At 38.8% G+C, this 25,761-nt stretch overlaps 2 non-coding genes across 2 annotated transcripts; both read left to right on the top strand.

Annotated features, from left to right (window-relative positions):
* Positions 1–15,712: 15,712 nt before the first annotated feature.
* On the top strand, positions 15,713–15,820 carry LOC148572138 (small nucleolar RNA R71). Its single transcript, XR_015908041.1, has one exon. It is a non-coding gene; the product is annotated as a small nucleolar RNA R71 (small nucleolar RNA).
* A 9,573-nt stretch (positions 15,821–25,393) lies between these two features.
* LOC148572137 (small nucleolar RNA R71) lies at positions 25,394–25,501 on the top strand. The gene has a single exon (XR_015909025.1). It is a non-coding gene; the product is annotated as a small nucleolar RNA R71 (small nucleolar RNA).
* Positions 25,502–25,761: the final 260 nt, after the last annotated feature.

Here is a 25,761-nt window from a genome sequence, read left to right as displayed (position 1 = left end):
GTCTTTCCTATTGTATTCGGACAGATATAGACCTTTATCATCTTTTATCAACTTCATGCTTGGCTGGCCTCACGGCCATGCCTAGGCTATTTTCTCTTATGTATTTTCCAACGGTGGAGTTTCTACACCTCATAGATTAAGGTGCGGAGCTCTGCTGTTCTTCATGAATTAATGCAAGTACTATTGTTTCTCTTTCAATTCACGCTTACTTCTTTTCCAAGATATACTCTCGTACCTAATTCAGTTAAGTCAGAATGAAGGGGTGACCCGTGACAATCACCCACTATCTTCGTTACTTGCGTTGCACAGTTTTCTTTCTCTCTCCCTCCCAATCCTAATTCTCTCTTATTCTCTTATCCTTTTATTTTTTTTTATCATAATAAATTATCTCTTTCTATTTTCAGTTCTTATTTGCTTGAGGACAAGCAAACCTTTAAGTTTGGTGTTGACGCTTCGCGTAAAGGTTTTCTGTTTCTTCTTATAGCACCAAAAGGGAGGCGAATCATCTTCACTGAGGAGCACAACCTGAAAAATAAAACGTCCGCTAGGATAACTAAGGTGGTTGAGTTCTTTTCATTTTTATTCCTCCCCTCTTTGTCTATGTTATGTTCTAGTTTTCTGCTATTTTGCTTTGTTTGTTGCATGATCCTTTATTAGTTAGAATCCTAGGACTAGTTTAGTTCTCCCTATTGCTTTAATTCTGAAAAAAAAATTGTCTCATGTATTACTCACTGAGCTTAATTTCAAAACAAAAATACAGGAGTGAAATATTGCATGAGAAAGTGGGTCTATATTGAAGAATAGTCTTATTTACTTAAATGTGGTGGTATTTTCTGTGATTTTGAATGCATGACATGAACAGTGCATATTTTTTATAGTGAAGTTTATGAATGTTAAGATTGTTGGCTCTTGAAAGAATGATGAAAAAGAAAAATGTTATTGATAATCTGAAAAATCTTAAAATTGATTCTTGAAGCAAGAAAAAGCAGTGAAAAACACAAAGCTTGCGAAGAAAAAAAAATAAAAAAAAAGAAAAAGAAAAAGCAAGCAGAAAAAGCCAATAACCCTTTAAACTAAAAGGCAAAGGGTAAAAAGAATCCAAGACTTTGAGCATTAATGGATAGGAGGGCCCTAAGGAATAAAATCCTGGCCTAAGCAGCTAAATCAAGCTGTCTCTAACCATGTGCTTGTGGCGTGAAGGTGTCAAGTGAAAAGCTTGAGACTGAGCGGTTAAAGTCGTGGTCCAAAGCAAAAAGAGTGTGCTTAAAACTCTGGGCACCTCTAACTGGGGACTCTAGCAAAGCTGAGTCACAATCTGAAAAGGTTCACCCAGTTATGTGTCTGTGGCATTTATGTATCCGGTGGTAATACTGGAAAACAAAATGCTTAGGGTCACAGCCAAGACTCATAAAGTAGCTGTGTTCAAGAATCAACATACTGAACTAGGAGAATCAATAACACTATCTGAATTCTGAGTTCCTATGGATGCCAATCATCATGAACTTCAAAGGATAAAGTGAGATGCCAAAACTATTCAGGATTGCAGTTGTAAACCCCACTATAAGAAGAGACATGAGCTTAATCGAACTCTCATTCTCATGCAAATTCACATCCTAAGCTTATATTAGTGTTGGTTGCTTGAAGACAAGCAACAGTTTAAGTTTGGTGTTGTGATGCGTGAGCATCTTGTCTATCTTTTCCTAGTGAATTTGCATCTAAATTATTGAATTTAATTAAGAATTAATTATATTTTAGCCACTATGGATGCTATTTTGAGTTTTGTACAATACTGTTTATTTTAGGTAGCATTTGGCGGAATTTGATGGAGTTTCTGCAGAGAAAGAGAAGAAGCCAAGGAGATGACCAGCAAATACCGACGCGGACGCATGACTCACGCGACTGCGCGGAATGGAGGAAATCGTAATGACGCGATCGCGTGCCTGACGCGAACGCATGGACTGGAATCTGCACAAATGACGCGAACGCGTGGACGACGCGGACGTGTCACATGCGCCACGTGCAGAAAATGTAGAAAAACACTGGGGACGATTTCTGGGCCGTTTTGACCCAGTTCTTAGCCCAGAAATCACAGATTAGAAGCTGCAGAATGGACAAATCAAGTGGTCCCCACCCATCAGCTGAAGACTTGTTAATTTATTCGAATTTAAATTCAAATCTTATTTTAGGAAAAGATATTATTTTAATTTTAATTTTAGATATTTGATTTTTAAAATTTATTAGGATTAGTTATAAAAAGGGAGAAACTTTCCTTCCTTTAGAGAGAGGTCCGGGGGAGATTCCACCTCATCCCATCAGGGGAACATAATTGACAATCCTAATTTTCTCTCTTTTCTATGAGCAACTAAACCTCCACTGTTAAGGTTAGGAGCTCTGTCTATTTGTATGGATTGATTTTATTACTTTTTCTATTTTAATTTATGTATAGATTTATAATTTAAGAATTGTTTTCGCTCTTTATTTTATGAATTTGGGTGGAACGGAAGTATGACCCTCTTTCTATTTGAGTTCCTGTAAAACTTGGAAAAGCTCTTTACTTGAACAACAGCTTGAAAACAATTTCTCCTAAATTTTATTATTTGGATTTAACGGGATACGTGACATATAATCCTTTTATTTTTGGGTAATTAGAGTTTCTGTGGCATATAAACTAGAAATTGATTATCACCCTCTAATTGGAATTAATTGACCAAGGAATTGGCAGTTAATGAATTTTAGAGGAGACTAGGAAGGTCTAAGGAATTAGGGTCTAGTCACATACAGTTTGCCATAAATTGAATCCTGCATAATTAAATTAGTTAATAAGAAAAGTTAATTCGAAAAAATAGATAACTCTGAAACCTTAACTATTTTCTCCATATTTTCTTCCCAATTTATTTACTTTACTATTTTATTTTCTACACGATTGAATATTCAAATACTCTTTTCTGTTTGTCTAACTAATCCTATCAAACACTATTGTTGCTTAATCCATCAATCCTCGTGGGATCGACCCTTACTCACGTAAGGTATTACTTGGTACGACCCGGTGCACTTGCCGGTTAGTAAGTGTGGTTGTAAAATTACCGCACCAAGTTTTTGGCGCCGTTGCCGGGGATTGACTGTGATTAACAACTATTAGTTGTTTGATTGCTTAGATTAGGCATTTTAATTTTAACTTTATTTAAATATTATTTTATTATTTTTCGAAAATTTTTTTTTAAAATTAAAAAAATTTTCCTTGTTTTCTTTTTTCGTTCCCATCCCCCTACCCTGTTTTATTTTTTTACTTCAATCAACTTTTGATTTTTTTTCTTTTCAAAACCTTCGTCAGTTTTTTTTTTTATTTTTCCTTTTAATTTTTTTTATTTTTATTCTATTTCTTTCCAAAAAAATATTTCTTATCTTTGAATATTTTATTAGTTTTATTTTATTTCTATTTTTAACCAAAAAAATTTAATAATTAAATAAAACAGTATTAATATTTTTTTTATTTCTGAAATTAAGTTTGGTGTTTTCTAGTTAGTTTTATTTTAAATTTTTTTTATTTTAATTTTTAGAATTTTGTTCTTTTTTCTTTACTTTCCTGTTTACCACATGGTGCGTTTAATTCGTTTTGGTGTGTTGTGCTAAGGAAAAATAATAGAGAGAGATCATATGGGTTACTACTCACACCCGAGTAGTGATTCATATCCTTATGAATGGGGAAACTACCCAAATTTTGGTTGGCAAGGTCAAAACCAAAGAAACCTCAGTGCTCCATGTCCCAACTATCAAGAGCCACCACCTCCATATTCATATCAAGAACTATCACCTCTCTATCCGTATCATGAACCATCATCTTTCTACCCATATCAAGAGCCACTATCTCCCTATCCATACCAAGAACCACCCTCTTTTTACACTTATCAAGAACAATCACCTCCTTCTTATTCATCTCAAATACCATCAGATTTTGAGCTTCTCATGAAAGAATGCTTACATGATATAAAGACAAGTGTCAAAAATATAGAGAAGCATATGCAGTCGATTATCAAGTACCAGGAAGAGGAACAAGCAAATTCCCTCCCAAAAGATACAATGCAAGATCCTATGGAAGAAAATGAGGAAATCAATCAAAGGAGTTTATACTCAAGTGCATTAGAGAACTTTCCATCCTCACACATGGAAGAAGAGGAAGATGCAAAAACAAAGGAGGAAGATGCACCCACAAAAGGGGAAGATGCACAACCTCCCATGCCATTGGTAAGCAATAAAGAAGAGATTGAATTAGAAGAGAGCTACCAAGAAGAAGAGGTTGAAATTGAGGAAGCTTGCAAAGAGGTGGTAGAATTTAAAGAAGAACACAAGGGAGTGGAGCTTGCAAGACCTCTTCCAAAGCCGTCACCATCCAATACAACATTCAAGTGGATAAAATTTCTATCCTTAACCCTTACTTTCCAACTTGAATATGGGATACTGGAGACGAATGGTCAACTTAGAGCTCTTTGTGGCATTAAGAGTGAGAGGAAGATGGTTAGGAGTAAGAGTTGTCAAGCAAGGTTTAATATGGTTGCATGCTCCGAATTGAAGTGCAGGAATTGGTGTAGAGCTAATCTGAATGGGTCTAGAAGGTTGTTTGGATGTCTCTGTGAGAATTCAGATCGCTTGCCACCCGGTGGGAACAATGGTGATACACAAGAAGACGGGTGTAAAAGCAAGGTTTGGGACCCTGGAATTCATTCCCACAATCAACACTCTTGGGACCTTGTCACTTACTTCAACTTGCTCAAAGGCGTTATACGCCTAGTTTGGGATCCCGGTAGCCATTGGCATTGCAAACATTGGTAGAGATTCCTAGATCAGTACAAGCACAAGCCACCATGACAAGAAGCTCACAACATGTCCAACTTAAGGACTTTAACTAAAAGTGCTTGGTGGGAGACAACCCACTGTGGTATGATAGTTCTTTTTCATTCTTAGTTGTTTTTCGTAATAGTAGTTTTCTTACTTAGTTGATTTTTATTAAGTTCTTACTAATTTTCTGATCATGCAGCTATTTTATAACAGGAACCGAACACCTCAAGCTAAAAAAAAAAAGCACCTGATGCGAAAGCGTCGCTGACGCGTATGCGTCATCTAGGGGTGCAAGAAAAATAAAAAGTTACAGATAGTTGCGCGGGAGTGGTGCCAGAATGAAGTTTTTTGCAAAAACAAGCCCACGCGGACGCATGGCCCACGCGTTCGCATCGCTTGTGATTTTCGTCACCCACGCGACCGCGTCACCGACGCGATCGCATGACCTGCAAATTCGACGTAAAAGAACATTTGGGCAGAGAGTTGTGCCAGCTTGGAGCAAGAAGTGTGCTAAAAGCACAAATTTGGTCATGCGGACACGTGGCTGACGCGTTCGCATCATTAAGGAAGTTCCGCGATGCACGCGAGCGCATGCTCCACACGAACGCGTCGCTTGCGCTGCCCAGTTTTCTTTCTCTCTCCCTCCCAATCCTAATTCTCTCTTATTCTCTTATCCTTTTATTTTTTTTATCATAATAAATTATCTCTTTCTATTTTCAGTTCTTATTTGCTTGAGGACAAGCAAACATTTAAGTTTGGTGTTGACGCTTCGCGTAAAGGTTTTCTGTTTATTCTTATAGCACCAAAAGGGAGGCGAATCATCTTCACTGAGGAGCACAACCTGAAAAATAAAACGTCCGCTAGGATAACTAAGGTGGTTGAGTTCCTTTCATTTTTATTCCTCCCCTCTTTGTCTATGTTATGTTCCGGTTTTCTGCTATTTTGCTTTGTTTGTTGCATGATCCTTTATTAGTTAGAATCCTAGGACTAGTTTAGTTCTCCCTATTGCTTTAATTCTGAAAAAAAAAAATTGTCTCATGTATTACTCACTGAGCTTAATTTCAAAACAAAAATACAGGAGTGATATATTGCATGAGAAAATGGGTCTATATTGAAGAATAGTCTTATTTACTTAAATGTGGTGGTATTTTCTGTGATTCTGAATGCATGACATGAACAGTGCATATTTTTTATAGTGAAGTTTATGAATGTTAAAATTGTTGGCTCTTGAAAGAATGATGAAAAAGAAAAATGTTATTGATAATCTGAAAAATCATAAAATTGATTCTTGAAGCAAGAAAAAGCAGTGAAAAACATAAAGCTTGCGAAGAAAAAAAAGAAAAAAAAAAGAAAAAGAAAAAGCAAGCAGAAAAAGCCAATAAACCTTTAAACTAAAAGGCAAAGGGTAAAAAGGATCAAAGACTTTGAGCATTAATGGATAGGAGGGCCCTAAGGAATAAAATCCTGGCCTAAGCGGCTAAATCAAGCTGTCCCTAACCATGTGCTTGTGGCGTGAAGGTGTCAAGTGAAAAGCTTGAGACTGAGCGGTTAAAGTCGTGGTCCAAAGCAAAAAGAGTGTGCTTAAGAACTCTGGGCACCTCTAACTGGGGACTCTAGCAAAGGTGAGTCACAATCTGAAAAGGTTCACCCAGTTATGTGTCTGTGGCATTTATGTATCCGGTGGTAATACTAGAAAACAAAATGCTTAGGGTCACAGTCAAGACTCATAAAGTACCTGTGTTCAAGAATCAACATACTGAACTAGGAGAATCAATAACACTATCTGAATTCTGAGTTCCTATGGATGCCAATCATCATGAACTTCAAAGGATAAAGTGAGATGCCAAAACTATTCAGGATTGCAGTTGTAAACCCCACTATAAGAAGAGACATGAGCTTAATCGAACTCTCATTCTCATGCAAATTCACATCCTAAGCTTATATTAGTGTTGGTTGCTTGAGGACAAGCAACAGTTTAAGTTTGGTGTTGTGATGCGTGAGCATCTTGTCTATCTTTTCCTAGTGAATTTGCATCTAAATTGTTGAATTTAATTAAGAATTAATTATATTTTAGCCACTATGGATTCTATTTTGAGTTTTGTACAATACTGTTTATTTTAGGTAGCATTTGGCAGAATTTGATGGAGTTTCTGCAGAGAAAGAGAAGAAGCCAAGGATATGACCAGCGAATACCGACGCGGACACATGGCTCACGCGACCGCGCGGAATGGAGGAAATCGCAATGACGCGATCGCGTGCCTGACGCGAACACATGGACTGGAATATGCACAAATGACGCGAACGCGTGGACGACGCGGACACGTCACATGCGCCACGTGCAGAAAATGTAGAAAAACGCTGTGGGCGATTTCTGGGCCATTTTGACCCAGTTCTTAGCCCAGAAATCACATATTAGAAGCTGCAGAATGGACAAATCAAGTGGTCCCCACCCATCAGCTGAAGACTTGTTAATTAATTTGAATTTAAATTCAAATCTTATTTTAGGAAAAGATATTATTTTAATTTTAATTTTAGATATTTGATTTTTAAAATTTATTAGGATTAGTTATAAAAAGGGAGAAACTTTCCTTCCTTTAGAGAGAGGTCCGGGGGAGATTCCACCTCATCCCATCAGGGGAACATAATTGACAATCCTAATTTTCTCTCTTTTCTATGAGCAAATAAACCTCCACTGTTATGGTTAGGAGCTCTGTTTATTTGTATGGATTGATTTTATTACTTTTTTTATTTTAATTTATATATGGATTTATAATTTAAGAATTATTTTTGCTCTTTATTTTATGAATTTGGGTGGAACAGAAGTATGACCCTCTTTCTATTTGAGTTCCTGTAAAACTTGGAAAAGCTCTTTACTTGAACAACAGCTTGAAAACAATTTCTCCTAAATTTTAATTATTTGGATTTAACGGGATACGTGACATATAATCCTTTTATTTTTGGGTAATTAGAGTTTCTGTGGCATATAAACTAGAAATTGATTATCACCCTCTAATTGGAATTAATTGACCAAGGAATTGGCAGTTAATGAATTTTAGAGGAGACTAGGAAGGTCTAAGGAATTAGGGTCTAGTCACATATAGTTTGCCATAAATTGAATCCTGCATAATTAAATTAGTTAATAAAAGAAGTTAATCCGGAAAAATAGATAACTCTGAAAGCTTAACTATTTTCTCCATATTTTCTTTCCAATTTATTTACTTTACTATTTTAATTTCTGCACGATTGAATATTCAAATACTCTTTTCTGTTTGTCTAACTAATCCTATCAAACACTATTGTTGCTTAATCCATCAATCCTCGTGGGATCGACCCTTACTCACGTAAGGTATTACTTGGTACGACCCGGTGCACTTGCGGGTTAGTAAGTGTGGTTGTAAAATTACCGCATCAGTTGGATGGGTTGGTTTATTTTTCTTCTGGTCGCAGATTTGGTTCAATAAGAGGCAGGGGGTAGCATGTGTGATACCGTTGAAGTATGGTTGATGAAATTAGGGGAGAATTTAAGGTTCACTTTGGATTTGTTTGAGTGTGTATGAGTTTTGTAAATTGAGTTGTACTGTGAGGGTCTTAAATGAACATGTAAGTTTGGTTTAGGGTTTTGGTGATTCATTATGTGAGTGAACTGTTGTCCTTGTAATTTGACAATTAATTGGAAAGAAAAATTTATCTGTTAGCCTGGAATTGTTAATGAAGAGTTGTGTTAATCAACTTTACAGCATATGAACTAAAAGGTGGAAATTCATTAAACAAAACCAGAAGCATATTAGGCATAACACAACTATATGTAATTCATTAATAAGCATAGAAAAATAACACCAAAAGGTGGAAACTTCAGTCACAATCAATTCCATTACATGGACTCAGAACAAAATATAGTCTTTAGGCTTAGGGAAATAACAACAAAAGCTGGATACCTATGACATCCAGAAATCTAGAGCAACTCTATTGCTATCTAAGAAAGATGAAGCATAAACCATGTTGTGTAAGTTTCAAACAAACTAAAAAAAGTGTCACAAACATTGTGTCTACTCAAGTCAATAGTACATTAATAACAGCACAAAACTCAAATTTTCACAAAAGTCTTAAAGTTTTCCCAAAGTCTTGGTGAAAGTTTTGCCATGAGCCTCAGCTTTCTTGGAGATACATGAAGTGAAATTTTGTGACTGAATGAGACAGTCTTGGCTGGTTGGCTCGAGCTGGATGCATCCTTCTCCTTTGGTGCTGGTGGTTGCTGTGTGGTGCTTCTGATGGGCTTTATCTTGAGCCTTCGGTGGTGAGTACCCACTGGTGGTGTGTTGGGCCTAGGTGAGGGTGATGTGGGATTGGACCTGGAATGGGTTGAGTTGGGTCTAGATGAGGTGGTGGTTGGTTGGGGCTGTGATGATGCTTTAGACTTGGTGGACCTCCTCCTACCTCTACTTGCAGATTGCATAGCAGGCTATGATGATGCCTTAGACCTGGTTATGGGTGTGCTAGATGAAGGTTTCCTCCCTCCTTTGGTTCTCTTGACAACAGCTTACCTAGGCTATTGGGCCTGAAACACATTAAAAAATTCAGTTGATGAACAATTCAATTGTAACCCTAACATACATGTTGTAAACACACTTACATCCAGGGATGGTGGTGCACGAAATTGTGATCATAAAAAATGGCGCCAAAGACTTGGAGCTCTCAAACGTGAATCACACTTTGTCACAATTCCGCACAACTAACCAGCAAGTACACTGGGTCGTCCATGTAATAAACCTTACGTGAGTAAGGGTCGATCCCACGGAGACTGTCCGCTTGAAGCAAGCTATGGTCATCTTGTAAATCTCAGTCAGGAGGATTCAAATGGTTATGGAGGATTGATAATTAAAAGATGAATAAAACATAAAATAAAGATAGAGATACTTATGTAATTCATTGGTGAGAATTTCAGATAAGCGTATGAAGATGCTTTGTTCCTCCTGAACCTCTGGTTTCCCATTGCCTTCTTCCAATCATTCATACTCCCTTCCATGGCAAGCTTTATGTTGGGCATCACCGTTGTCAATGGCTACTTCCCGTCCTCTCAGTGAAAATGTTCTACGCACGCTGTCACCACACGGCTAATCATCTGTCGGTTCTCAATTATGTTGGAATAGGATCCATTGATCCTTTTGCGTCTGTCACACGCCCAACACTCGTGAGTTTGAAGCTCGTCATAGTCATCCCTTCCCAGATCCTACTCAGAATACCACAGACAAGGTTTAGACATTCCAGATCTCAGGAATGGCTGCCAATAATTCTAGCCTATACCACGAAGGTTCTAATCTTAGATTAGAAACCCAAGAGATACGCATTCAAGCCATTACTAGTAGAACAGAGGTGGTTGTCAGGCACATGTTCATAGGTGAGAATGATGATGAGTGTCACGGATCATCACATTCATCAAGTTGAAGAACGAATGAATATCTTAAAGAAGAAGTAGGCGCGAATTGAATAGAAAAACAGTAGTACTTTGCATTAATTCATGAGGAACAGCAGAGCTCCACACCTTAATCTATGGTGTGTAAAAACTCCACCATTGAAAATACAAAAGTAATAAAGGTGTTCATTGGCTTCGGCCCCAGAGGGGGAACCAGAAGAACCAAGATGAAAATACAATAGTAAAAGGTCCTATTTATAGAGAACTAGTAGCCTAGGGTTTACAGAAATAAGTAATTAATGCAAAAATCTTCTTCCGGGCCCACTTGGTATGTGCTTGGGCTGAGCATTGAATCTTTCATATGTAGAGACTTTTCTTGGAGTTAAACGCCAGCTTTTGTGCCAGTTTGGGCGTTTAACTCCAGCTTTTGTGCCAGTTCTGGCGTTTTGACGCCAGAATTCTTAAGCTGACTTGGAACGCCGATTTGGGCCATCAAATCTTAGGCAAAGTATGGACTATTATATATTGCTGGAAAGCTCAGGATGTCTACTTTCCAACACAATTAAGATCCCGCTAATTGGGCTTCTGTAGCTCTAGAAAATCCACTTTGAGTGCAGGGAGATCAGAATCCAACAACATCTGCAGTCCTTTTTCAGCCTCTGAATCAGATTTTTGCTCAGGTCCCTTAATTTTAGCCAGAAAATACCTGAAATCACAGAAAAACACACAAACTCATAGTAAAGTCCAGAAATGTGATTTTTAAATAAAAACTAATAAAAACATAATAAAAACTAACTAAAATATACTAAAAACATACTAAAAATAATGCCAAAAAGCGTATAAATTATCCGCTCATCACAACACCAAACTTAAATTATTGCTTGTCCCCAAGCAACTAAAAATCATATAGGACAAAAAGAATAGAATGTACAATGAATTCCAAAAATATCTATGAAGATCAGTATTAATTAGATGAGCAGGGCTTTTAGCTTTTTGCTTCTGAACAGTTTTGGCATCTCACTTTATCCCTTGAAGTTCAGAATGATTGGCATCTATAGGAGCTCAAAATCCAGATAGTGTTATTGATTCTCCTAGTTAAGTATGTTGATTCTTGAACACAGCTACTTTATGAGTCTTGGCTGTGACCCTAAGCATTTTGTTTTCCAGTATTACCATCGGATACATAAATGCCACAGACACATGACTGGGTGAACCTTTTCAGATTGTGACTCAGCTTTGCTAAAGTCCCCAGTGAGAGGTGTCCAAGGCTCTTAAGCACACTCTTTTTGCTTTGGACCACGACTTTAACCGCTCAGTCTCAAGTTTTCACTTGACATCTTCACGCCACAAGCACATGGTTAGGGACAGCTTGATTTAGCCGCTTAGGCAAGGATTTTATTCCTATGGGCCCTCCTATCCACTGATGCTCAAAGCCTTGGATCCTTTTTATTTTGCCCTTGCCTTTTAGTTTAAAGGGTTATTGGTTTTTTCTGCTTGCTTTTGTTTTTTTTGTATTCACTGCTTTTTCTTGCTTCAAGAATCAATTTTATGATTTTTCAGATTATCAAATAACATTTCTCCTTCTCCATCATTCTTTCAAGAGCCAATAATTTTAACATTCATGAACAATCAAATTCAAAAATATGCACTGTTCAAGCATTCATTCAGAAAGACAAAAGTATTGCCACCACATCAAAATAATTAATCTGTTATAAAATTCGAAATTCATGCACTTCTTTTTCTTTTTTTAATTAAAAACATTTTCCATTTAAGAAAGGTGATGGATTCATTTTCATATCTTTGAGGCATAGACGCTTAGACACTAGTGATCATGTAATAAATACACAAATATAAATAAACATCAAGCATAATTTTTGAAAAACAGAAAATAAAGAACAAGGAAATTAAAGAACGGGTCCACCTTAGTAATGGCGGCTTGTTCTTCCTGTTGAAGATCTTATGGAGTGCTTGAGCTCCTCAATGTCTCTTTCTTGCCTTTGTTGCTCCTCTCTCATGGTTCTTTGGTCTTCTCTAATTTCATGGAGGAGGATAGAATGCTCTTGGTGCTCCACCCTTAGTAGTCCCATGTTGGAACTTAATTCTCCTAGGGAGGTGTTGATTTGCTCCCAATAGTTTTGTGGAGGAAAATGCATCCCTTGAGGCATCTCAGGGATTTCATGATGAGGAATTTCCTCATGCTCATGGTGAGGTTCTTCTATTTGCTCCATCCTTTTCTTAGTGATGGGCTTATCCTCATCAATGAGGATGTCTTCCTCTATGTGAATTCCAGCTGAATTGCAGAGGTGACAAATGAGGTGAGGGAAGGCTAACCTTGCCAAAGTAGAGGGCTTGTCCGCCACCTTGTAGAGTTCTTGGGAGATAACCTCATGAACTTCTACTTCCTCTCTAGTCATGATGCTATGAATCATGATGGCTCGGTCTATAGTAACTTCAGACCGGTTGCTAGTGGGAATGATTGAGCGTTGGATAAACTCCAACCATCCCCTAGCCACGGGCTTGAGGTCATGCCTTCTTAGTTGAACCGGCTTCCCTCTTGAATCTCTCTTCCATTGAGTGCCTTTTCACAAATGTCTATGAGGACTTGGTCCAACCTTTGATCAAAGTTGACCCTTCTAGTGTAGGGGTGTGCATCTCCTTGCATCATGGGCAAGTTGAATGCTAACCTTACATTCTCCGGACTAAAATCTAAGCATTTCCCAACCTCTTCTTTGAATCTCATGTCGGATCTCCAAATATTCACCCTTTTTGAGTTTGAAAGGGACCTCGGGGATCACCTTCTTCTTGGCCACAACTTCATAGAAGTGGTCTTGGTGCACCCTTGAGATGAATCTCTCCATCTCCCATGACTTGGAGGTGAAAGCTTTTGCTTTCCCTTTCCTCTTTCTAGAGGTTTCTCCAGCCTTAGGTGCCATAAATGGTTATGGAAAAACAAAAAGCAACGCTTTTACCACACCAAACTTAGAATCTTTGCTCGTCCTTGAGCAAAAGAAGAAAGAAGAGAGTAGAAGAAGAAGAAATAGAGGAGATGGAGGGGGCTTAGTGTTTCGCCAAGGGGGAGAAGTAGTGTGTATGTTGTGTGAAAATGAAGGAGTGAAGATGGGTTTATATAGGAGTGGAGAGGGGTGTATGGTTCGGCCATTATGGGTGGGTTTGGGTGGGAAAGTGGTTTGAATTTGAATGGTGAGGTAGGTGGGGTTTTATGAAGGATGGATGTGAGTGGTAAAGAGAATTGTGGGAGTTGATAGGTGAGGGGTTTTTTGGGGAAGAGGTATTGAGGTGATTGGTGAATGGGTAAAGTAGAGAGAGAGAGGTGGGGTAGGTGGGGATCCTGTGGGGTCTACAAATCCTGAGGTGTCAAGGATATCTCATCCCTGCACCAAGTGGCGTGCAAAAATGCCCCTTTCTGACAATCCTGGCGTTAAACGCCAGGCTGCTGCCCATTTCTGGCGTTTAACGCCAGCTTCTTGCCCATTCCTGGCGTTAAACGCCAGTCTGGTGCCCATTTCTGGCGTTAAACGCCCAGAATGGTGCCAGACTGGGCGTTTAACGCCCATTCTGCTACCCTTACTGGCGTTTAAACGCCAGTAAATTTCTCCTCCAGGGTGTTCTGTTTTTAATACTGTTTTTCCTTCTGTTTTTGTTTTTTCAATTGTTTTTGTGACTTCACATGATCATCAACCTACAAAAAACATAAAATAACAATGGAGAATAAATAAAATTGGGTTGCCTCCCAATAAGCACTTCTTTAATGTCAGTTGCTTGATAGTGGGCTCTCATGGAGCCTCACAGATACTCAGAGCATGATGATGGCCTCTCAACACCAAACTTAGAGTTTGGTTGTGGTCTCCTAACATCAAACTTAGAGTTTGAATGTGGGTATTTTGTTTGACTCTGTATTGAGAGAAGCTTTTCATGCTTCCTCTCCATGGTTACAGAGGGAGATCCTTGAGCCTTAAACACAAGGGAGTCCTCATTCACTTGAAGGACTAATACTCCTCTGTCTACATCAATCACAGCTTTTGCTATGACTAGGAAGGGTCTACTAAGGATGATGGATTCATCTATACACTTTCCAGTCTCTAAGATTATGAAATCAGCAGGGATGTAGTGGTCTTCAACCTTTACCAAGACATCCTCTACAAGTCCATAAGCCCGTTTCTTTGAATTGTCTGCCATCTCCAGTGAGATTCTTGCAGCTTGTACCTCAATGATCCCTAGATTCTCTATTACAGAGAGAGGCATGAGGTTTATGCTTGACCCTAGGTCACACAGAGCCTTTTCAAAGGTCATGGTACCTATAGTACAAGGTATTGAGAACTTTCCAGGATCTTGTCTCTTCAGAGGTAATTTCTGCCTAGTCAAGTCATTCAGTTCTTTAGTGAGCAATGGAGGTTCATTCTCCCAAGTCTCATTACCAAATAACTTGGTGTTTAGCTTCATGATTGCTCCAAGGTACTTAGCAACTTGCTCTTCAGTAACATCTTCATCCTCTTCAGAGGAAGAATACTCATCAGAGCTCATGAATGGCAGAAGTAAATTCAATGGAATCTTTATGGTCTCAGTGTGAGCCTCAGATTCCCATTGTTCCTCATGAGGGAACTCCTTGGAGGCCAGTGGACGTCCAGTGAGGTCTTCCTCAGTGGAGATCACTGCCTCTTCCTCCTCTCCAAGTTCGGCCGTGTGGGTCGTGTTGATGGCCTTGCACTCTCCTTTTGGATTCTCTTCTGTATTGCTTGGAAGAGTACTAGGAGGGAGTTCAGTAACTTTCTTACTCAGCTGACCTACTTGTGCCTCCAAATTTCTAATGGAGGATCTTGTTTCAGTCATGAAACTTTGAGTGGTTTTAATTAGATCAGAGATTACAGTTGCTAAGTCAGAGTGGCTCTGCTTAGAATTCTCTGTCTGTTGCTGAGAAGATGATGGAAAAGGCTTGCTATTGCTAGACCTGTTTCTTCCACCATTATTGTTATTGAAGCCTTGTTGAGGCCTCTGTTGGTCCTTCCATGAGAGATTTGGATGATTTCTCCATGAAGGATTGTAAGTGTTTCCATAGGAATCTCCCATGTAATTCACCTCTTTCGTTGCTGGATTCTCAGGATCATAAGCTTCTTCTTCAAAGGAAGCTTCTTTGGTACTGCCTGTTGCTGCATGTATTTCAGATAGACTCTGAAAAATCATATTGACTTGTTGAGTCAATATTTTGTTCTGAGCCAGTATGGCATTCAGAGTATCAATCTCAAGAACTCCTTTCTTCTGATTTGTCCCATTATTCACAGGATTCCTTTCAGAGGTGTACATGAATTGGTTATTTGCAACCATTTCAATGAGTTCCTGAGCTTCTACAGGCGTCTTCTTCAGATGAAGAGATCCTCCAGCAGAGCTGTCCAATGACATTTTGGACAGTTCAGACAGACCATCATAGAAGATACCTATGATGCTCCATTCTGAAAGCATGTCAGAAGGACACCTTCTGATCAATTGCTTATATCTTTCCCATGCTTCATAGAGGGATTCACCTTCCTTCTGTCTGAAGGTTTGGACTTCCACTCTAAGCTTGCTCAATTTTTGAGGTGGAAAGAACTTTGCCAAGAAGGCATTAACTAGCTTTTCCCAAGAGTTCAGGCTTTCTTTAGGTTGTGAATCCAACCATGTTCTAGCTCTGTCTCTTACAGCAAAGGGGAAGAGCATAAGCTTGTAGACCTCGGGATCAACCCCATTGGTCTTGACAGTATCATAGATTTGCAAGAATTCAGCTAAGAACTGATGAGGATCTTCCAATGGAAGTCCATAAAACTTGCAATTCTGTTGCATTAGAGAAACTAATTGAGGCTTAAGCTCAAAGTTGTTTGCTCCAATGGCAGGAATTGAGATGCTTCTCCCATAGAAGTTAGGAGTAGGTACAGTAAAGTCACCAAGCACCTTCCTTGCATTGTTGGCATTGTTGTTGTTTTCGGCTGCCATGGCTTCTTCTTGTTTGAAAATTTCTGTTAGGTCCTTTCCAGAGAGTTGTACTTTAGCTTCTCTTAGCTTTCTCTTCAAGGTCCTTTCAGGTTCAGGATCAGCCTCAACAAGAATGTCTTTGTCCTTACTCCTGCTCATATGAAAAGAGAGAAGAAGAAAATATAGAATCCTCTATGTCACAGTATAGAGATTTCTTGAGATGTCAGAGGAAAAGAAGAATAGAAGGATGAGGTAGAGAAGAAAGAATTCGAACTTATCAAGAGGGACAGAGTTCGAATTGCTGATAATAGAGAAGTGTTAGTCCTTTAAATAGAAGGATTTGAGAAGAGAGGAAGAATTTTCGAAATTAAAGTAGAAGATTTTAAAATAATTAAAAGAAATTTTGAAAATTTGGTAAATGATTTTCGAAAACTAAGATTGGGAAAGAAATTAAGTGATTTTTGGAAAAGATTTTGAAATTAGAAATAAAAAAGATATGATTGAAAATTAATTTTGAAAAAGATGTGATTGAAAAGATATGATTGAGGAGATATGATTGAGAATCAAATTAAAAAGAGAAAGTTTTTTAAAATTAAAGTTGATTACTTGACCAACAAGAAATTAAAAGATATGATTCTAGAATTAAAACTTTTGATCCTTTCTTAATAGGCAATTAACAACTTGAAAATTTTGAATTAAATCACTAATTCTAGCAAGGATTTTCGAAAATAGTAATAAATAAAAAATTGAAAAGAAATTGATTTTGAAAAGATATGATTTGAAAAAAATTTGATTTTGAAAAATTATGAAAATTTGAAAAAGATTTGAATTAAAAAAAAATCTTCCCTCTAGTGTCATCCTGGTGTTAAACGCCCTTTTTGGACGTTTAATGCCCAGCCAGGTATCCTGGCTGGCGTTTAAACGCCAGTTTTCCTTCTTCACTGGGCGTTTTGAACGCCCAGCTTTTTCTGTGTAATTTCTCTGCTGAATGTTCTGAATCTTCAATTCTCTGTGTTATTGACTTGAAAAGACACAATTAAATTTTTTTTTTCAATTTTTAAATGATGAGAAACAATAATAAAAAGAATGCAACTAAGATCAAATAAACAATGCATGCAAGACACCAAACTTAGAAGTTTGTATACTAAGGACTATAACAATTTGAAAATGCATATAAGAAACAACAAAAGACACAAAATAAGAGAAATTAAAGATCAGAGCACTGAAATCATCAAGAACAACTTGAAGATCAATGAAGAACATAATGCATATATTCGAAAAATGCAAGAAGAATAAAAACATGCAATTGACACCAAACTTAAAAATTGATACTAGACTCAAACAAGAAACATAAAATATTTTTGATTTTCATGGTTTTATAAAATTTTTTTGTGATTTTTCGAAAATTGAGTGGAGAAGAAAGGGATTCAAAATTTTTAATAAGAGTTCCAGGAATCATTGCAATGCTAGTCTAAGACTCCGGTCCAGGAATTAGACATGGCTTACTAGCCAGCCAAGCTTTCAAAGAAAGCTCCGGTCCAAAACACTAGACATGGCCAATGGCCAGCCAAGCTTTAGCAGATCATTGCTCACAACAGCAAAATTGATAGAAATTAACAAGCTCTTGTGATGATAAGTTGAAACCTCGGTCCAATAAGATTAGACATGGCTTCACAGCCAGCCAGACCTCAACAGATCATCATGAAACTCTAGAATTCATTCTTAAAAACTCTAAAGAACAAAATAAAATTTTTTTTGTATAAAAAAAATTTTCGAAAATAAAAAGTAAAATTACCTAATCTAAGCAATAAGATGAACCGTCAGTTGTCCAAACTCGAACAATCCCCGGCAACGGCGCCAAAAACTTGGTGCACGAAATTGTGATCATCAACAATGGCACCAAAGACTTGGAGCTCTCAAACGTGAATCACACTTTGTCACAATTCCGCACAACTAACCAGCAAGTGCACTGGGTCGTCCAAGTAATAAACCTTATGTGAGTAAGGGTTGATCCCACGGAGACTGTCGGCTTGAAGCAAGCTATGGTCATCTTGTAAATCTCAGTCAGGCGGATTCAAATGATTATGGATGATTGATAATTAAAAGATGAATAAACCATAAAATAAAGATAGAGATACTTATGTAATTCATTGGTGAGAATTTCAGATAAGCGTATGAAGATGCTTTGTTCCTCCTGAACCTCTGGTTTTTCCCATTGCCTTCTTCCAATCATTCATACTCCCTTCCATGGAAAGCTTTATGTTGGGCATCACCATTGTCAATGGCTACTTCCCATCCTCTCAGTGAAAATGTTCTACGCACGCTGTCACCGCACGGCTAATCATCTGTCGGTTCTCGATCATGTTGGAATAGGATCCATTGATCCTTTTGCGTCTGTCACACGCCCAACACTCACGAGTTTGAAGCTCGTCACAGTCATCCCTTTCCAGATCCTACTCAGAATACCACAGACAAGGTTTAGACGTTCCGGATCTCAGGAATGGCTGCCAATAATTCTAGCCTATACCACGAAGGTTCTAATCTTAGATTAGAAACCCAAGAGATACGTGGTGCACGAAATTGTGATCTCAGGAAACGGCGCCAGAAACTCTGTACGCACGTCTTAATAAATCATTTTTCATTCACAACTTCGATACAACTAACCAGCAAGTGCACTGGGTCGTCCAAGTAATAAACCTTACGTGAGTAAGGGTCGATCCCATGGAGATTGTTGGCTTGAAGCAAGCTATGGTCACCTTGTAAATCTCAGTCAGGCGGATATCAAAAGGTTATAGAGTTTTCGAACATAAATAATAAATAGATAGAAAATAAGGATAGAAACACTTATGTATATCATTGGTGAGAATTTCAGATAAGTGTATAGAGATGCTTTCGTTCCTCTGAACCTCTGCTTTCCTGCTGTCTTCATCCAATCAGTCTTACTCCTTTCCATGGTAAGCTTTCTGTAAGGGCATCACCGTTGTCAATGGCTACATCCCATCCTCTTGTGAAAAAGGTCCAAATGCTCTGTCACGGCACGGCTAATCATCTGAGGTTCTCGATCATACTGGAATAGGATCCATTGATCCTTTTGCGTCTGTCACTACACCTAGCACTCGCGAGTTTTAAGCTCGTCACAGCCATCCCTTCCCAGATCCTACTCGAAATACCACAGACAAGGTTTAGACTTTCCGGATCTCAAGAATGGCCATCCATGGGTTCTAACTTATACCACGAAGACACTAATAACTCGGACTCGGTCCCCTGTATTAGATATCCAAGAGATACTCATTCAATCTAAGGTAGAACGGAAGTGGTTGTCAGGTACTCGTTCATGGGGAATGATGATGATTGTCACGTTCATCACATTCATGTTGAAGTGCGAATGAATATCTTAGAAGCGGAATAAGTTAAATTGAATAGAAAAACAGTAGTACTTTGCATTAATCTTTGAGGAACAGCAGAGCTCCACACCTTAATCTATAGAGTGCAGAAACTCTACCGTTGAAAAATACATAAGTGAACATAGGGTAAGCATGGCTGAGTGGCCAGCCTCCCATGGAGGTCTAGAGATCTAAAAATGATCAAAAGATGTCTAATACAATAGTAAAAAGTCCTATTTATACTAAACTAGTTACTAGGGTTTACAAAAGTAAGTAATTGATGCATAAATCCACTTCCGGGGCCCACTTGGTGTGTGCTTGGGCTGAGCTTGAATGTTACACGTGTAGAGGTCAATCTTGGAGTTGAACGCCAGTTTGTAACATATTTCTGGCGTTCAACTCTGGCTTGTGACTTGTTTCTGGCGTTTAACTCCAGACAGCAGCGTAGAACTGGCGTTCAACGCCCTTTTACGTCGTCTAAACTCGGCCAAAGTATGGACTATTATACATTGCTGGAAAGCCCTGAATGTCTACTTTTCAACGCAATTAGAAGCGCGCCATTTTGAGTTCTGTAGCTCCAGAAAATACACTTTGAGTGCAGGGAGGTCAGAATCCAACAGTATCAGCAGTCCTTCTTCAACCTCTGAATCTGATTTTTGCTCAAGTCCCTCAATTTCAGCCAGAAAATACCTGAAATCACAGAAAAACACACAAACTCATAGTAAAGTCTAGAAATGTGAATTTAACATAAAAACTAATGAAAACATCCCCAAAAGTAACCAGATTCTACTAAAAATATACTAAAAACAATGCCAAAAAGCGTATAAATTATCCGCTCATCATAACACCAAACTTAAATTGTTGCTTGTCCCCAAGCAACTGAAAATCAAATAGGATAAAAAGAAGAGAATATATTATAAATTCCAAACTATCAATGAAACATAGCTCCAATTAAATGAGCGGGACTTGTAGCTTTTTGCCTCTTGAATAGTTTTGGCATCTCACTTTATCCATTGAAGTTCATAATGATTGGCATCTATAGGAACTCAGAGTTCAGATAGTATTATTGATTCTCCTAGTTCAGTATGTTGATTCTTGAATACAGCTACTTTATGAGTCTTGGCCGTGGCCCTAAGCACTTTGTTTTCCAGTATTACCACCGGATACATAAATGCCACAGACACATAATTGGGTGAACCTTTTCAGATTGTGACTCAGCTTTGCTAAAGTCCCCAATTAGAGGTGTCCAGGGTTCTTAAGCACACTCTTTTTTTTCTTTGGACCTTGACTTTAACCGCTCAGTCTCAAGTTTTCACTTGACACCTTCACGCCACAAGCACATGGTTAGGGACAGCTTGGTTTAGCCGCGTAGGCCAGGATTTTATTCCTTTAAGCCCTCCTATCCACTGATGCTCAAAGCCTTGGGATCCTTTTTATTTACCCTTGCCTTTTGGTTTTAAGGGTTATTGGCTTTTTGCTCTTGCCTCTTGGTTTTAAGAGCTTTTGGCTTTTTCTGCTTGCTTTTTCTTTTTTTTTTTCACCTATATTTTTTTTCTCTTTTTTTTTTCTGCAAGCTTTGTTCTTTGCTGCTTTTTCTTGCTTCAAGAATCATTTTTATGATTTTTCAGATTATCAAATAACATGTCTCCTTATCATCTTTCTTTCAAGAGCCAACATATTTAACATTCTTAAACAACAACTTCAAAAGACATATGCACTGTTCAAGCATTCATTCAGAAAACAAGAAGCATTGTCACCACATCAATATAATTAAACTAAGTTCAAGGATAAATTCGAAACTCATGTACTTCTTGTTCTTTTGAATTAAAACAGTTTTCATTTAAGAGAGGTGATGGATTCATAGGACATTCATAACTTTAAGACATAGTTACTAACTACTAATGATCATGTAATAAGACACAAACATAGATAAGCACTTAACATAGAGAAAATGAAAAACAGAGAATAAGAACAAGGAATGAGTCCACCTTAGTGATGGTGGCATTTCCTTCTTGAGGAACCAATGATGTCCTTGAGCTCTTCTATGTCTCTTCCTTGTCTTTGTTGCTCCTCCCTCATTGCTTTTTGATCTTCTCTAATTTCATGAAGGATGATGGAGTGCTCTTGATGTTCCACCCTTAATTGTCCCATGTTGGAACTTAATTCTCCTAGGGAGGTGTTGATTTGCTCCCAATAGTTTTGTGGAGGAAGATGCATTTGAGGCATCTCTGGGATCTCATGGTGATGAGCTTCATGCGTCTCTTGAGATCCATGAATGGGCTCTCTTGCTTGCTCCATCCTTTTCTTAGTGATGGGCTTCTCTTCCTCAATGGGAATGTCTCCTTCTATGAGAGCTCCAGCTGAGTAACATAGATGGCAAATAAGATGAGGAAAAGCTAGCCTTGCCCCAGGAGAGGGCTTTTCGGCCATTTTGTAGAATTCAAGGGAGATGACTTCATGAACTTCTACTTCCTCTCCAATCATGATGCTATGAATCATGATGGCCCGATCCACAGTAACTTCAGATCGGTTGCTAGTGGAGATGATGGAGCGTTGGATGAACTCCAACCATCCTCTAGCCACAGGCTTGAAGTCCAGTCTTCTTAGTTGAACCAGCTTGCCTTTGGAGTCAATCTTCCATTGAGTTCCTTCCACACATATGTCCATGAGGACTTGGTCTAACCTTTGATTAAAGTTGACCCTTCTAGTGTAGGGGCGTGCATCTCCTTGCATCATAGGCAAGTTAAACGCCAACCTCACATTTTCCGAACTAAAATCTAAGTATTTCCCCCGAACCATTGTAATATAATTCTTTGGGTTTGGGTTCTTACTTTGATCATGGTTCTTAGTGATCCATGCATTGGCATAGAACTCTTGAACCATTAGGATGCCGACTTGTTGGATGGGGTTTGTTAGAACTTCCCAACCTCTTCTTTGGATTTCATGTCGGATCTCCGGATACTTATTTCTCTTGAGTTTGAAAGGGACCTCAGGGATCACCTTCTTCTTGACCACAACATCATAGAAGTGGTCTTGATGAGCTTTGGAGATGAATCTTTCCATCTCCCATGACTCGGAGGTGGAAGCTTTTGTCTTCCCTTTCCCTTTTCTAGAGGATTCTCCGGTCTTAGGTGCCATCAATGGTAATGGAAAAACAAAAAGCTTATGCTTTTACCACACCAAACTTAGAATGTTGCTCGGCCTCGAGCAAGAGAAGAAAGAATAGATGAAGAAGAAGAAGAAAATATGGAGGAGAGGGGGAGGGGTGTATTCGGCTAAGAAGAGAAAGAGAGGGTTGTGTTGTGTGAAAATGAAGAAGAATGGAGGGCTTTATATAGGGAAGGGAGAGGGGGTAAGGTTTCGGCCATATAGGGTGGGTTTGGGTGAGAAATTGATTTTGAATTTTGAAGGTAGGTGGTGTTTATGAGGTAGGTTTATGGGGAAGAGTGGATGGATATGAGTGGTGAAGTGGTGATAGGGAAGAGAGATTGAGGTGATTGGTGAAGAGTTTTGGGGAAGAGTGTTTATGGGATTGTGTGAAAGAGGGGTGAGAAGAAGTGAGTGGAGGTAAGTGGAGATCCTGTGGGGTCCACAGATCCTGAGGTGTTCAAGAATTTACAACCTTACACCAAATTAGTCATGCAAAATGCCCTTGCACACAGCTCTGGGCATTCAGCGCCAGATTGGTGCTTGTTCTGGGCGTTGAACGCCCATTTGTTGCCCATTTCTGGCGTTGAACGCCAGAACCATGCTTGTTCTGGGCGTTCAGCGAGAGCTCTTCTCCAGGGTGCAATTCTGGCGTTCAAACACCCAGATGCTGCCCATTTTGGGCGTTCAGCGCCAGAACTATGCTCTGTTCTGGCGTTGAACGCCAGCCAGATGCTTCTTACTGGCTTTTAAATGCCAGTAAGGTCTTCCTTCAGGGTGTGATTTTTCTTCTGCTGTTTTTGATTCCATTTTCAATTTTTATATTTATTTTGTGACTCCACATGATCATGAACCTAATAAAACATGAAAGAACAAGAAAAATAGAATTAGATAAATAAAAATTGGGTTGCCTCCCAACAAGCGCTTCTTTAATGTCAATAGCTTGACAGTGGGCTCTCATGGAGCCTCACAGATGTTCAGAGCATTGTTGAGACTTCCCAACACCAAACTTAGAGTTTGGATATGAGAGTTCAACACCAAACTTAGAGTTTGGTTGTGACCTCCCAACACCAAACTTAGAGTTTGACTGTGGGGGCTTTGGTTGACTCTGTTTTGAGAGAAGCTTTTTATGCTTCCTCTCCATGTTTACAGAAGGATGTCCTTGAGTTTTAAACTCAAGGGAGTCCTCATTCAGTTGAAGGACTAATTCACCTCTGTCAACATCAATCACAGCTCTTGCTGTGGCTAGGAAAGGTCTTCCAAGGATGATGGATTCATCCTCATCCTTCCCAGTATCCAGGACTATGAAATCAGCAGGGATGTAAAGGCCTTCAACCTTTACTAACACGTCCTCTACTTGTCCATACGCCTGTTTTCTTGAATTGTCTGCCATCTCTAATGAGATTTTAGCATCTTGTACCCCATAGATTCCCAGTTTCTCTATTACAGAGAGGGGCATAAGGTTTATCCCTAAACCAAGGTCACACAGAGCCTTTTCAAAGATCATGTTGACTATGGTACAAGGTATTATGAACTTTCCAGGATCCTGTTTCTTCTGAGGCAATGTCAGTTGATCCAGATCACTTAGTTCATTGGTGAACAAGGGAGGTTCATCTTCCCAAGTCTTAATACCAAATAATTTGGCATTCAGCTTCATGATTGCACCAAGAAACTTGGCAGTTTGCTCTTCAGTAACATCCTCCTTTTCTTCAGAAGAGGAATACTCATCAGAGCTCATGAATGGCATAAGGAGGTTCAATGGAATCTCTATGGTCTCTAGATGAGTCTCAGATTCCTTTGGTTCCTCAAAGGAAAACTCCTTATTGATCACTGGACGTCCCAGGAGGTCTTCCTCACTGGGATTCACGTCCTCAACCTCCCTTACAGGTTCGGCCATGGTGGTTATGTCAATGGCCTTGCACTCTCCTTTTGGATTTTCTTCTGTATTGCTTGGGAGAGTACTAGGAGAGATTTCAGTGATCCTTTTACTCAGCTGGCCCACTTGTGCTTCCAAATTTCTAATGGAGGATCTTGTTTCATTCATAAAACTCACAGTGGCCTTAGATAGATCAGAGACTAAATTTGCTAAGCTAGATGAATTCTGCTCAGAATTCTCTATCTGTTGCTGAGTAGATGATGGAAAAGGTTTACTATTGTTAAACCTATCTCTTCCACCATTATTAAAGCCTTGTTGAGGCTTTTGTTGATCCTTCCATGAGAGATTTGGGTGATTTCTCCATGATGGATTATATGTGTTTCCATAAGGTTCACCCATATAATTTACCTCTGCTATTGCAGGGTTTTTAGGATCATAAGCTTCTTCTTCAGAAGATGCCTCTTGAGTACTGTTGGATGCAGCTTGCATTCCATTCAGACTCTGATAAATCATATTGACTTGCTGAGTCAATATTTTATTCTGAGCCAATATAGCATTCAGAGTATCAATTTCAAGAACTCCCTTCTTCATAGGCGTCCCATTACTCACAGGATTCCTCTCAAAAGTGTACATAAACTGGTTATTAGCAACCATGTCAATGAGTTTTTGAGCTTCTGCAGGTGTTTTCTTTAGGTGAATGGATCCACCTGCAGAGGTATCCAATGACATTTTAGCTAATTCAGACAGACCATCATAGAATATGTCCAGGATGGTCCATTCTGAAAGCATGTCAGAAGGACACTTTTTGGTCAGTCCTTTGTATCTCTCCCAAGCTTCATAGATGGATTCACCTTCTTTCTGTCTGAAGATCTGAACATCCACTCTAAGCTTACTCAGCTTTTGAGGAGGAAAGAACTTGGCTAAGAAAGCCTTAACCAGCTTATCCCAAGAGTTCAGGCTATCCTTAGGTTGAGAGTCCAACCATATTCTAGCTCTGTCTCTCACATCAAAAGGGAAAAGCATGAGTCTGTAGACTTCAGGATCTACTCCATTAGTGTTAACAGTATCACAGATCTACAAGAATTCAGTTAAGAACTGAAAAGGATCTTCAGATGAAAGTCCATGAAACTTGCAATTCTGCTGCATCAGAG

Source organism: Arachis ipaensis, chromosome B3 (assembly GCF_059453495.1).
Source record: "Arachis ipaensis isolate K30076 ecotype BB chromosome B3, ASM5945349v1, whole genome shotgun sequence".
In the NCBI taxonomy this organism is placed as follows: Eukaryota; Viridiplantae; Streptophyta; class Magnoliopsida; order Fabales; family Fabaceae; genus Arachis; species Arachis ipaensis.
Note: the sequence above shows the minus strand (reverse complement) of the source record. Positions and strands in the feature narration are given on the sequence as shown.